The sequence below is a fragment of the Chiloscyllium plagiosum genome, chromosome 1 (genome assembly GCF_004010195.1).
Source record: "Chiloscyllium plagiosum isolate BGI_BamShark_2017 chromosome 1, ASM401019v2, whole genome shotgun sequence".
Classification (NCBI taxonomy): domain Eukaryota; kingdom Metazoa; phylum Chordata; class Chondrichthyes; order Orectolobiformes; family Hemiscylliidae; genus Chiloscyllium; species Chiloscyllium plagiosum.
The window spans coordinates 106,135,878-106,150,449 of NC_057710.1; positions in this window are offsets into that span (position 1 = coordinate 106,135,878).

Below are 14,572 nucleotides of genomic sequence, written 5' to 3' on the forward strand. Positions count from 1 at the left end.
CACCAGCTACTCAGCCATGCATTCATCTGCTCTGTCTTCCTATTCCTGCCCTACTAGATCATAGCACTGGGAGTAATCCAGATATTACTACCCTTGAAGACCTCCTTTTTAAATTTCTGCCTAACTCTCTGTCATCTCCCTTCAGAATCTCAACCTTTTCCCTTCCTATATTGTTGGTTCCAATGTGGACAGTGACCTCTTACTAGCCCCTCTCCCCTGTGAGAACATTCTGCACTCTCTCTGAAACATCCTTGATCCTGGCACCAGGGAAACAATACACCATTCTGCTTTTTTCCTGCTGACCACAGAAATGTCTGTCTGTACCTTGGACTACAGAATCCCCTAACACAATTGTTCTCTTCGTAGCCGACATACCCCTCGTAGCATTAGAGCCAGTCTCAATACAGAAACTTGGCTGTTGGTGCTACATTCCCCTGAGAATCCATCACCCCTTACATTTTCCAAAACAGCATACCTGTTTGAAATCAGTATGTCCACAAAAGACTCCTGCCCTAGGTGCCTACCTTTCTTACCTTTCCTGGAGTTAACCCATCTATGTGACTGAATCTGAGACTTTCCCCCCTTCCTATAACTGCCATCCATCACATACTGTTGCTGTTGCAAATTCCTCATCGCTTCTACCTGTCTCTCCAACCGATCCATTCGATCTGATAAGATTCGCATCCAACAGCATTTATGGCAGATATAATCTGCAGTAACCCTTAAACTCTCTTTAAACTCGCACATCTGACAAGAAGTACATATCACTCTATTAAAGGCCATTTTTGCTCCTTCACAATCTACAGACCCAGAAAATAACACCGCCTTATTCCTCTACAAAACACTGCCCCAGGTTAAATGAATAATTATGGTTTATATTTTAAGTTTAATCAAGAGACATATCTCAAAAAACATATAATCAAAAAAGAACCCACTCCACTCACTACTGCAGCCTTTCTATTGGACACACGTAAAACAACAATGAACTTATCTGATTGTGTGCTGTGAACTTCGCAAAAATAGGTTCCTCCAAGATGAATTGTGAAATTCACTGTTTGTTAATTTTCCCAGATGCACTCTGATGTCCAGCGATACATGAATTCAAAACAGCAAAGGCAGTAACTGTACAGGTTCCCTCTCTCTCTCTCTCTCCTTCACTGTCCTCACCATATGCTTCTTTTGTCTGTTCTTCTCTCTTTTAAAACTGCTGTTGTTTTGACTTTTTTTTTCCAAAGTTCCAAAACAATGCAACAGCATATAAAACAGTAATTGCTGCTCCTGGAATTCGAAGAAATCACCTCCAGCACCTAAAATGCCTCAAAAAAAAGGAGCAGCTGTTACAGCCAGAAATTTTTCCCATCCTCCATCTTGGATTCAAGATTAAATTACTAACATGTTATGGAACAAAAGATAAAGGAAATAGGGGTAATGGTTGTAGTACTGAAACAAGAGGCAGAAACTTATAGAAGTCTGAATGACATGGGTCATGCTGTGAAATGTGGTATAATCTGACAAGCAGTTCGCAGAGATCGATCTCGATGTAAAGAGCAGCTCATTGCATCTTTTCACTGAGTGACGTATGTAGAGAGATTGGATTAGTTAGGATTATATTCACGGGAGTTTAGAAGAAGGAAAGGTGACTCATCAAAATGTATAAAACTCTAACAGGCTTAGACAATCTTATTAACCGCACATCTCGGCTCATTAATATGCAGCTTCCCATACTTCCACCTGCTGTGACCAACATAGACACTGAGAGTTCTCAAAAAGCAGGTACCTGGTGCTCCAAAGAAACCACATGCTGGACAACAGGCATAAATATCTCAGGGTACACTCCAGAGGCTCCTGCTGTATCCACTCCATGTTGGCATCTGACGTCTGTCAGTCCTTCAGAATCCTTGTGCAATCTCTCTGATCCATTTGCCCAATGCTTAGGAGGTACAGATGTGCACTGCAAGATGTAATAGCCATTGGCATTGAAAAGCTTCTGCAAGGCACACAGCTCGTGGATTGGACCAGCTGACACCCCAAGGCTACTCACTTGCTCTCTTAGCATTCACTCACTTATCACCTACCTGCATGCTCACAGCATCCCTGCCCTACCTTACCCTATCTTACTCTAGCTTGCCCTGTCTTGCCAATTAGCACAGTCAGACAACCTGTAGCATGCTTTGCTGGTCAGCAGCCCGCAGTCAAGGGTTGGATGGCAGTGAGCACTGTCAATCTCACACCTGCACCATATGCAGGTGGCTAATGCGGTACATGGAGTGTTCTAGCAAGCCGACAGCATGTCAGAAAGTCTTCAGGGTGTAGTCCTCACAAAGGTCCATGGAGGCATCTGTCAGTCCAGGGGACCTGGCACAGTACCTCAAGATCAGCTTCTGACCTTGCAGATTGGCCATGGTCAGGCACACAGATGCTGCTGTCCAGGTCACAGTCAGACCTGTGGCTGCATTGTATCCAGTCGGGGTCAAGGCAAACATAGTCAAGGTTACGTTTATGTATCAGTCTGAACTCGCCCAGGGTTAGGTCATTCAAAGAGGTAAACCACAGTCAGTCTGCTCTGTGGAGAGAAACTAGAAGAAATCGGGGCAGCACAGTGGCTCAGTGGTTAGCACCACTACCTCACAGCACCAGGGACTCAGATTCAATTCCCACCTCGGGTGACTGTCTGTGTGGAGTTTGCACATTCTCCCTATGTTTGTGTGGGTTTCCTCCAGGTGCTGTGGTTTCCTTCCGCAATCCAAAGGTGTGTAGGTTACGTGAATTGGCCATGCTAAATTGCCCATAGTGATAGCTGCATTAGTCAGAGGGAAATGGATCTGGGTGGGTTACTTTTCAGAGGTGTTGGTGTGGACTTGATGGGCTGAAGCGGGCAGGGGGCAAAAAGGGCCTGTACTGCAAGTAGGGGAATCAGGAACCTATTGGAGGGGACTCAGTTCTGCAGGCTACGAGGCGCAGGGAATGACATTTGGGAAGGTGGGGAGTGCAACTGTGTTTGGAAAGGGAGGGTAATACAGCAATTATTTGGGAGGGAGTGTTTGTCCAAGGTCAGGAGCATCCTGATGACCATACTCGGCATGGTCACCTCATTTGCCAGGGGGTGGGGTGGTGGAGGGAATGTGGGCAGCTGAAGGCTCATGTAGCTGAGAAGGGCGAGGACCCAGGGAGGTGTGTTTGGGATTTGGGATTCTATCAGGAAGGAGATCTAGATGTTTGGGGCCTCATTGACTCAGGGGGCTACAAATCAATGCCCGAACAGCATTCACTGCCACCTTCTATCACATTGGAAATCAAAGCTATAGAAGAAGAAAATGGCTACAACCACAGCACGATGGGTGGGTTAAGTGTCTTGACCTGTGAGGACGTATGTATGTCATGTGAACATCCTCCTTCCACAGACTGCAACAGACCCTCACCATTGGCATTGCTCCATGGTACAGAAGAACTCGGAGCAGAACCAGGCAATTCAGACCCTTGTACCTATACCACCATTTAATATGGTCATGGCTGATCCCACTCCACTCCACTTTCCTGCCCGTTCTCCAGAAACTTCAACTCATTACTAATTAAAACTCTGTCAATCTCCTTCAACTTAGTCAATGTCCTAGCATCCACTGCATTCTGGCATAATGTATTCCACAGATTGATGATCCTTTGACCTTTTAGCAATAAATGCCAAAATTTAATTTGCTATCCTTATTACCACCACACTAATTTTCTGTTGTACATGCACAAAGACACTCAGGTCTGTCTGCACCGAATCACTCTGAAGTTTCTCTCCATTTAGATAAGTAGCCTTTCTATTCCTCTGACCAAAATGGATAACCTCACACTTAACCATGTTAAACTCCATGTGCCAGATTTTTGCCCATTCACCTAACATGTCCATATCCATTTGTAAATTTCTTATTTCTTCATTGCAATTTGCTTTTCTATCTATTTTAGTGTTGTCTGCAAATTTGGTTAGAGTACATCTATCCCTCCATTCAAATCAGTATTAATACTGTTGGGGCCAAAGGACCAAATCCTGTGTCATCTCCACTGCTTACATCTTGCCAACTAGAAAAAGGCCCATTTATCTTGACTTGCTGCTTTTTGCTGCTTAGCCAATCCTCTATTCAAGCTCGTATGCTACCTGCTACCCCACTGTGATCCTACTTTGTGCATTAACCTTTTGTGTGGCATTGTCAAACATAGAAAAATAGAAGAGAGGAGCAGGAGTGAGTTTTTTGACACCTTGAGGCTGTTCTGCATTCTATATGATTATGGGTGATCATCGAGCTCAATACTCTAATTCTGTACTTCTCCTCATATTTCTTGATCCCTTTAGCCACAAGAGCTTTATCAACCACCTTCTTAAAAGTACATAATGTCTTGGTCTCAACAACTTTCTGTGGTTGGTGAATTGCACAGTTTCATCACTCTCTGGCTGAAAGAATTTCTCCTCATCTCAGATTTAAATGGTTTACCCCTTATCCTTAAACTATCTCCCCTGATTCTGGACTCTCCCCCATCAGGAACATCCTTGCTGCCTTTAGTCCTGTTGGAGGGAAATGCCTTCTGGAAGTGCAGACATGCTACATTTGCAGGATCCCCATGACACAACTTGCCTACATCTTCAAAGAGCTCTAGCAAATTTAGCAAACTTGATTTACCCTTCATAAAACCATACTGACTCTGGGATTGTTGTTTGACTTTTCAAATGTCCTACTAATACATCCTTAATAATGGATTCTAACAATTTCCCAATGACATTTCCTAATTTCTGCCTCCCACCCTTTTTGAATAAGGGAGCTACTTTAACATTTTTTCAATCCTGTATTTCCTGTATCCACAGAATTTTGGAAACATAATTAATGGATCCAGTATCACTGCTGCCCCTTCTTTAAAGACGCTAGATATAAGCCATCAGGCCTTGGGAACTTGTCTGCCTTCAATCCCAATAGTTTACTCAGTAATTTTTCTCTTGTAATGATGATTGTTCTAAGTTCCTCCCTCTCCATAACTCTGTATTATCTCCTAATATTGGAATGGTACTGGTGTCTTCCACACAAAAAGCGAAACAAAATATTGAGTGAGTGACTCCACTATTTCTGCTTTCCCTAATATTAACTCCCCAGCTTCATCCCTTTTATATACTTAAGGAAGTTTTGCTCCCCATTTTTATATTTTGTTCTAATTTTCTTTCAATTTACCTTTGCTCTTTTTACTAATTTTTTTAGCTATCCTTTGTTGATCTTTAAAATATCCCCAATCTTCCAGCCTGCCACTCACCATTGCAATATGATATGTGTTAGTTTGCTTTTAATCTTCATTTTGTCTTTTGCTGCCCTGCTTAGCCATCAATGTTTTGTTTTCCTTCTCTTACAATCGTTCTTCCTTTCTGGAATATATATTTAATTTAGAGCAATTGAGTATCACCTTAAGCATCTTCCACTACTCATCCATTGTCCTACTTTTTAATTTTTCTACCAATTTCACTTTGGGCCAAATCTGTCCTCATGCCTATGTAATTACCTATGTTTAAGTCCAGAATGCTAGTGACAGACTCCAGTTTATTGACCTCCAACTGAATTTGAAACTTTAGCATACTATGATCACTCTTCCATACAGAACTCCTTACTATGAGATCATTAATTATCCCACTTTATATGACAATACCAATTGCTAATTTGTGGATCGGTTCCACAACATATTACTGCAAGAAACTTTGAATGAATTTGCCTTCAAGGCTTATGTTACTAATTTGATTAATCCAGTTTATACATATATAAAAATCACCCATGATTATTGCTGTTCCTTTCTTACAAGGCCCAGCATTTCCTGCTTTATACTATACCCCACTGTGGGACTACCACAAAGAATTACTACCAAGAAGAGTCTTCAGTTTTCAGGCTGCAAGCCTACAATGAGTCAAGAGCGTGGTGCTGGAAAAGTACAGCAGGTCAGGCAGCATCCGAGGAGCAGGAGAATCAATGTTTCGGGCAAAAGCCCTTCGTCAGGAATGAGGTTTGTCCACTATCAGCTAATTTTGACAACAAAAGTGACGATTTCATTTCATCGTCATTTGCATAGTTTTACCAAAAACCACGAGATGTTGGCCAAAACATGATGATTATTTGAATGAGCTATCAGATACGAAAAACCTGGACTGTCAAAGCCAAATTGAAAATTATGCTGCAAGAAATACAGGTCAGAAATCTTGTAAGCGATGAAATAAGTTTTTTTTAATTCATTCATGAGATGTGACTGTCACTGGTTGACCAGCATTTAGTGCCTATTCCATTACGTTGCTCTTAAGAGAGTGGTGGTGAGCTGCCTTCTTGAACCACTGCAGTCACGTTGCTATAGATAGACACACAACACTGTTAGAAAGGATAGTCCTGAATTTTGACCCAGCAATACTGAAAGAACTGGATAATGAATGGTTTGGAGGGGATCTTATACCTGCTGCCCTTCTTCTAGATGGTGGTAGTCCTGGTTCTAACAGATCCTGTTTAAGGAACCTTAGATTCACTGTTGGCAATTCCATTGAAGATCAATGGGAGGTGGTTTGATTCTCTCTTGTTGGAGATGGGCCTTGCCTGGTATTTATGTGGCACAAATGTTACTTGCCTCATGTCTTCCCAAAGTTGGGTATTGTCTGGGTCTGCTGTAACCGGCTGCATTTGGGCAGGGAGTGCTTCAGTATCTGAGGAGTTGCGAGTGGTGCTGAACATTGTGCAAGCATCAGTGAACAACCCAACCTCTGACCTTCTGTGGAAGGAAGGTAATTGATGAAGCGTCTGAAGGTCATTGGGGCTGCTGCACTGCCCTGAGAAACTCCTAAAGAGATGTCCTGCGGCTCATTTAACTGACCTCCAACAACTACAATCTTCTTTCTTTGTGCCAGGTATAACACCAACAAGCAGAGAGGTTTCCCAAATTGCAAAATGGGAAAGGCAAGTGATTCACTCCCAAATTAACTGTAGGAGAGTATTTTGTAACATTCTTACAATATTAGAAAATGTGTTAATGAGAATTCCTCGTGAAACCATAATCATTTGCTATTTTCTTGAAATTGTGACAAATGGTAGCAGGAAGGGGTGCAGTTAACTCAGCTGGTTAGACAGCGAGCATGTAGATTAGAGTAGTATAATGAGTATATCATACAATTCCCCTTCCAGTTTAAATAGAGTTCGGTTTTGCCTCCTCACCCTGTCTCACAGCATAAAGTATCCTCATATAATCCCAAACCTATCTGGAGAAGTGGTGATCAAAGAAAACCTGGGAAGCTTGGACTGTCCTTATTATGATGCCATGAACACACAGGGATAAGAGGCGATTCTACAAAGGGGTAAAACCCTTCATATATTTCAGAAAGTTACCTTGAATGGTCTTTCAGACAGTGAAAAAGAGGTTGCATTCCTCTCTGATTTCAGAGCTATATTTAGTATCAAGGATGACAACCTGATCTTGAGGAAACTGAGCAATCTGAGGACATTGCAAAAAAGCACAGAAAAGTCAAACAATAAAAGCCATTCATGGAAATGCTGATGCCTCATGAAATGCTTGATTATCAGTTGTCATGGAATTAAATCAATTTGTTTTAGAGGATAATGATTTTATTCCAACTGTCAATTAATATTCAAGTTATTAGTAACTGAATATTTGGACAACACAGCAGCAGAGATAATAATAAAAACGTGTAATGTCAATTTGCCATGGAAAATTACATTTTTGAAAAACATTGCATAATTTGCTCTGAAGAATTCAAGGCATTCAAAGAAAATGAAATTCTAATCATATCCAATTTAATTACATTACTAGAATGTTCACAGACAAATGGAAAATGGAACAAGCATTTGACCAATAAATTATCGGTGAAAGTATGGGTTGGTGAATAAAGGAACTAAAAGGCTACAGCCTCCAAGGGGACATTTACTTCTTTCAAGTGCTGACAGAGACTTGAAGGGTTCAACAGCCTTCTTCTGTGCCATAATGACACAATGGTTCACAGTAAGTTTCAGAAGCTGTCATTCTTCTGTGGGTTAATAATTCAAACCCAGAGGAGAGAGAAAGTGAACAAGTTTGTCACATGACATATGATCTGATGAATAACATAAGTTCCATTACTCCATGCGTTTACACCCAACATGCATTTCATATCAAACCAGGAAGCTATTTTTTTCTTGAAAAACATACTTTATTCATAAACTTTGTATGCATAGATCACTGTAGAGTACGACTGTGATCATTCACTTAGTGGAACACTGATCAATTTGCTTAATTACAGTACAGGGTACTTCAATTCAATTACAATGTGGATTGCATAGACACCTATATTCCACTAAAACACTTTCTAATAATTAAATCCCAAGGAATTTTATGCTGGTTTCAGCAAATCAGTGTATTATGGTGGGATAGCTGAATCTGGTCATTTCATCTTTCACATTGGCTGACTTAGGCTATAGTCCTCACTTCAGTATGCCATGCCAAACCTCAGTGAAGACTCATAGCAAGATTCATGGTGGAAGACCATGCGGCAACCCAAGAATACCCAGGTGAAGATCTGCCCTGACCTACAAAACCACTGCAGTCACGTTGCTATAGATAGACATACAACACTGTTAGAAAGGATAGTCCTGAATTTTGACCCAGCAATACTGAAAGAACTGGATAATGAATGGTTTGGAGGGGATCTTATACCTGCTGCCTTCTTCTAGATGGTGATAGTCCTGGTTCTGAAAGATCCTGTTTAAGGAACCTTCGATTCACTGTTGGCAATTCCATTGAAGATCAATGGGAGGTGGTTTGATTCTCTCTTGTTGGAGATGGGCCTTGCCTGGTATTTATGTGGCACAAATGTTACTTGCCTCATGTCTTCCCAAAGTTGGGTATTGTCTGGGTCTGCTGTAACCGGCTGCATTTGGGCAGGGAGTGCTTCAGTATCTGAGGAGTTGCGAGTGGTGCTGAACATTGTGCAAGCATCAGTGAACAACCCAACCTCTGAGTATATACCAGTCTGGGATATTTGCTTATGCTCAGATCCTTGCACGTGAAAACCAACAAACTTCAGATGAACCAAAAAGCATCTTCTACTAAGTCAATGGCAATCATCGATGCTTGTTTCAGTATGCGCCGTAGGGCAGCCTTTAGAGCACAAAGTCTTCTGTTACATATTTACTCAGGATGAATCTTAACAAAAATCACCACTTCACTTGCAACATATTCTTTGCCAAAGCACCATGTAGATGGGTGATGGTCTCTGGAGGTTAAAAATGGATCATGGCCATAGTTGAACCTTCTGGATATAGTTCAGAAAATATACAAATTTTTGCCTATAGCCTGATAGTTATTTTTCCTGTGGCTGCACAAAGCTATGCGAGATCCTTGCTATACAAATATCAAGTGTCAAAATGAGCTGATAGTCCATCTGCCCTCAAGGTTATAAAGGCTATGTCTGGCCATGTTTCCACAGAATACTTCATTTACAGGGACCATACCATATCTTCTGTCCATTGAAGAAATTTTGTGCAGAAAATCAAATTTGACCAGGAGTAGATCAGCTGGTTACGTTTGCAACAAAAACTTCCAGCTCGGCGAACAGAACCACAACAACGAGCACCCGAGCTACAAATCTTCGCACAAACTTTGATCAGCTGGTTATAACATCCTTGAGTGCCTTCAGTAGGAAATGATGGATTGTGTTAAATGATTCACCAAGCAGACTATCAAAGGCCTTTGACAGAACACTTCACTGCCAGAAATTTCAGAATGCACCAAGATACAAATTGAATGGGTTGGAGAAACAGACTATTTGAGGAGGAAGCAAGGGAATACAATCCATTCAGCATATATATTTGAACTCAATGTCAGCTAAACATTAGCATGTTTCAACAAGCAGAAACACAACAAATTCAACAGTGAAAGGGCTGTAAAAAAGAACTAAAATATTCAGATTGAAGATGTACAAGTATACTGCAGAAAATTGAGATTCCTAGGTCCAGATGAATTTAAACCAGCAAAGCATCATTTTGTAGTAAACACAGAAGTTGATAGAGAAACTGAACAGGTCTGGCAGGATCTGTGGAGAGAGAACAAGAGTAAACTTTTTGTGTCCAGTATGATTCTTTTTCTTACTTTGAGACTGGCTGTTTGCTTTGAATGTTTTTTTTTGGCTATGTATATTCTGATGTTCTTGAACTGCTGCTCAACACTGGAAGCACCCTATGCTCAGTCAGTTCATTACATTTTGAGTGATTAACTGGATTCTTTTCTTAGATCTAACTGTTCAAACCATTTCCATACATGGTGCTGTCCATGCTTTCGACACTTCAACCAAGTGCTCTTGCCTGTGAGATGGACAAAGAAACAAACAATTTGATTTGTGGTTGAACTCAATTTCATTAACAAAGTAGTCCTTATTAAAAACCCTATGCCTACAAATATTTACTCTCTATGTAGCTTGGTCTGTCTGAGAAATGACATTATCTGCAATGATCTATGTGTTTGAGCTAAACCATTGGCATCACCTTCCTATCCGATGTAGAGTTGGCTCTTTCCCACGAAGGTTGGTTTTGCAGGTCAGGGCAGATCTTCATCTGGGTCTTCTTGGGTTGCTGCATGGTCTTCCACGACAGGTCTTGCTATGAGTCTTCACTGAGAGTCTTCGCCGAGTATTCACTGCATCTTCAGTGAGTCTTTACTGAGGGTGTGGTCTCCAGATATGTTTTCTTATTCCCTGTTGCCCCTGACTTTTCAGAATGTTCTGTGGCTTTTGGCTAATTGGGTCATGAGTTGAGTTCAAATTATCCTATGGGGTCGGGGAACACCCTTCACTGTTGCCATGGTGGACCGTGTAAAGTGCACGTCCTCAGGAGGTCAAGGTGCCAGGACATCTGATTAAACATCCTCTAATACAGAACCATTGGGCTGGTTGTAATTGGATCCCTCTGAACTTTTGCAACCTCCTTGATCTTGGTTTCCAGTGTTCACTGATAGCCACTAGCTGCTTTCAATTTAATTTGGCCAATTTTCTGTGAGGCCTGATTTCTCTGGCTGTGGGTCAACTTAGAATGTTCAGTTTTGGGCTCATGCATGCTTGACCACAATGGACTTTGCAATATTATCAGCCATTCTTTCAACATGCTGCATTCTTTTGTTCTCTTTCTCTCTTCCAGTCTAAGGCCCTCTTTGGCTAAGTTTTTGATCATTCCTTCTAATATTTTCCCATTGACCTCAGTATCATGCTTTATCTAAATGTAGCTTACCAGAGTACCTTGGCATTTTTCTCTACCTTAAACAAAAACAAGTTATTGGTGTAGTAGGAGTACAAGTAATGATAGTAATATCAGTAAAACTTTATTTGGTCTACTCGTTATTGGAATACAGCCCATTCTACCATGTGATCCCCCTTTCCTACAAACAGACACTTTGTACAGTCCTTTTCCAGGCAACTCATCTATTCTGAATTGATGGCTTTCTGCTGGCAAAATCTTTTCTGTGACCTTAAGTGTTAACCGTTTATATGTCTCCATGAGAAATTGAAATTTAAAAAATATATCATAACATGTGCTTTTGTCGCGTACCCTTAATCTTCAAATAGTTTCTCTGACCCTCTAAAGGGGAGGCAGCTAATTTAATACTTTTTTTAAGGAACATAGGAAAAACAAAAAAAACTATGCTACTAAACTGAAATACCTTAAATTTATATCAGAAATTTCAATGTCAGTGGGGGTGCTAGACAGACCCTACTGAACCAGTCCCCATTATACACTCTCGTCTCCAATTTCCTATTGATTGGAGTTATTGATTTCTACAGCATTACCATCTGATGTACAAGCTATATCTTTCCATCTATATACTCTTACTCAAAACAAGTTAGGAACAGTGTTGATTCCAACAAAGGCTAAATAATTAATGAAGTCTTTGCCCTCTCTTTCATGATATAAAAGAAAGTATATGGTAAAGCATGTTGATTTTCTTCATTTAGCACAGTTGAAGTATTCTAAGGCATTTTGTAACGATTGAAAGAATTGCAAGGGTTATAAGTTCTGAGATCTTATCCAGTGCTAAGGCAGATCATTTGATTGGAATCCAAATTTTTTTGTTAAATTTTATTTCATGAAGAACGCTTTAGTACAGTTAATTGAACAGGACAGGTCAGCTCAAATCTTATCCAGTTTAAAATCTTCTATTATATGTATTGGCATGTCTTTTACCTCTGCTGAGCTAATCTTAGTAATAACTCCTACTGTTACAGAACTCATTTACTGACTTAGATCTTAGTCCAGGTTTTATAGACCTGGATAAAATTAAAAGGCTTTTCCTGTCAGAGTCACATAATTATTTCAAAAATTCTCAATTTCAGTGTGACCTTGACAGCTTGCTTGATTTTCCTTCGGGACTTAGTACAGCTACTCTGCTTTGATAAGGATAAATGGAGTCTACAAATGACTTTACTTTGCTTGGATAAGCAAATTATTCTTCGATGTTGAGGCTTCGACATTTCCCTTGGTATGGCAGGTCATATCGTTTGAAACGTGAGGGTGAAAACAGGCCTGGTATAAAGTTAATGATAGATGAAATGCCTTTGAGAAAATGTGGTCATATTTTTACATTTTAATGAAAAATAGTTCAGCTGGAGTATCCATCTCTGAAATCCCAGTCTGTGGCATGAATTCTACACACAGGATATGGGGTGTTTGAAAGGTTAGGGAAAAAAAAGCATTATATTTTCAGCACATTTATAAAGTCAAAAAATTGATTCTATGGGTTAATTATACAAGTTATAAACTTTAAAATCTATTTCCAGTGAATTACATCCAATAAAATAATCTTATTTAAAATGGGAAACATATGCAGAATGGTTAGCAAATATGATGTGCTCCAAATCACTTGAAGAAAATAGGTTAATGTTCTGACCTTAGTCGTGATTCGAGTATGTCGGGTCTTATTAATGGTCTTTTGAAAGTTCATGTACATTATTTCCATTACATTACCTTTTGCTACCCTTTCTGTTACTTGCTCAAATAATTCAAGAACACAGATCAAGTGTGACCTTCCATTTGAAATCCTTGTTGACCATTCTCTTTATTATATTCTTGTTTGTTGCATGATTTTCTAAGACATTTTTGACAAAGATTCCAACATTGTTCTGATGGCTGAAGTAAAGCTGATTAGTCTATGTATCCCTGGATTTATTTTATCTGCTGTTTTTAAATAGTGGAATAACATTAGCTGTCTGGAAGCTCTCTAGCACTACGATCTTTACTGTTGAATCATTTTTTTTATTCATTCATGGGATGTGGGTATTGCAACCCATCGCCCATTCCTAATTGCTATTGAAAAGGTGATTAGACACTTCTGGAATCGCTGCAGTCCATACAGTGAAAATACACCTACAGTGCTGTTTGACAGCAACAGAGAGATAATGACAATGTCACTGGAATAGGTATCCAGCAGCCCAGGCTATGCTTTGGCAACATAAATGTTAATCCCAACATTGCGGCTGGAGAAATTCAATTTTTTTTTAAATAAATCTGGAATTGAAAGTTAGCCTCAGTAATGGTGACCATTAAACAATCACGAATAAAAATATACTGTCTGGTTCGCTAATATTCTTTAGGGAAAGCAACATGCCATCTGCCCCAGTCTGGGTCTACATGTGATTTCAGAGCCGTGGCAGTGTGCTTGACTCTGAACTGCTGTCAAGGACAATTATGGGTTGGCAACATCCATATCGACACGCACATACCATGAGAGGTTTTATGAAACTTAGGGATTTCTAGGATTTTGTCAAAGAGATGACAAAGGATTGATGATAATTTTCTAGGTCAGGACAATATGTGGCTGAGAGGGGATCTTGCAGGTGATGGTGTTTCTGTGCAGTGCACTTCATGGAATAGAGGTTATGGGTTTGGAAGATGCTGTCCAAAAGCCCAGGTGAGTAGCTGCTTTGAGCCTGTGCTGGAGGGCTTAAGGTCATGGATAGGGGACTGATCAGCCTATTTTGTCTTGAATGATAAGAGGCTTCTTGAATATTGTTGGAACCACAACAATTGAAGTAAGGCATGGTAAGGGGAATTACTGGAATCGTGACCAAATCATATTATTTATTTTTCATATTTTGTATTTTCAGTTTATCAGCAACAGAGAATTCCCACATCACATGAAGAAATCAAACAAAAATGTGATAAAGAGAAAGACAGGCTGTATGAGGCAAGAATAGGCAAGAGGTCCTATTTGAGCACTATCAAGTATTAGGAACAAAATGTTTTAAAAAATGGATCCCAAAGGATGCAATCTCTGGATTATTACTCAAGCAACGTGCAAATTGGCAAAGAGATAACATGAGGGAAGTAAGCAAGTGGCTGAAGGAGGGGTTTGGGAAAGAGGGGTTCTATCTCGTAGGGCACTGGCATCAGTATTGGGACAGGTGAGAACTATTCTGTTCAGATGGGCTCCATCCTGAACCAAACTGGGACCAGGTTCCTAGCAGAAAAGCTAAGTAGGGGACTCACAAGGACTTTCAATGAGTTAAAGAACAGGGAGGTCTCAGGAAAGGTTATTAAAGTTTCCAGATTAA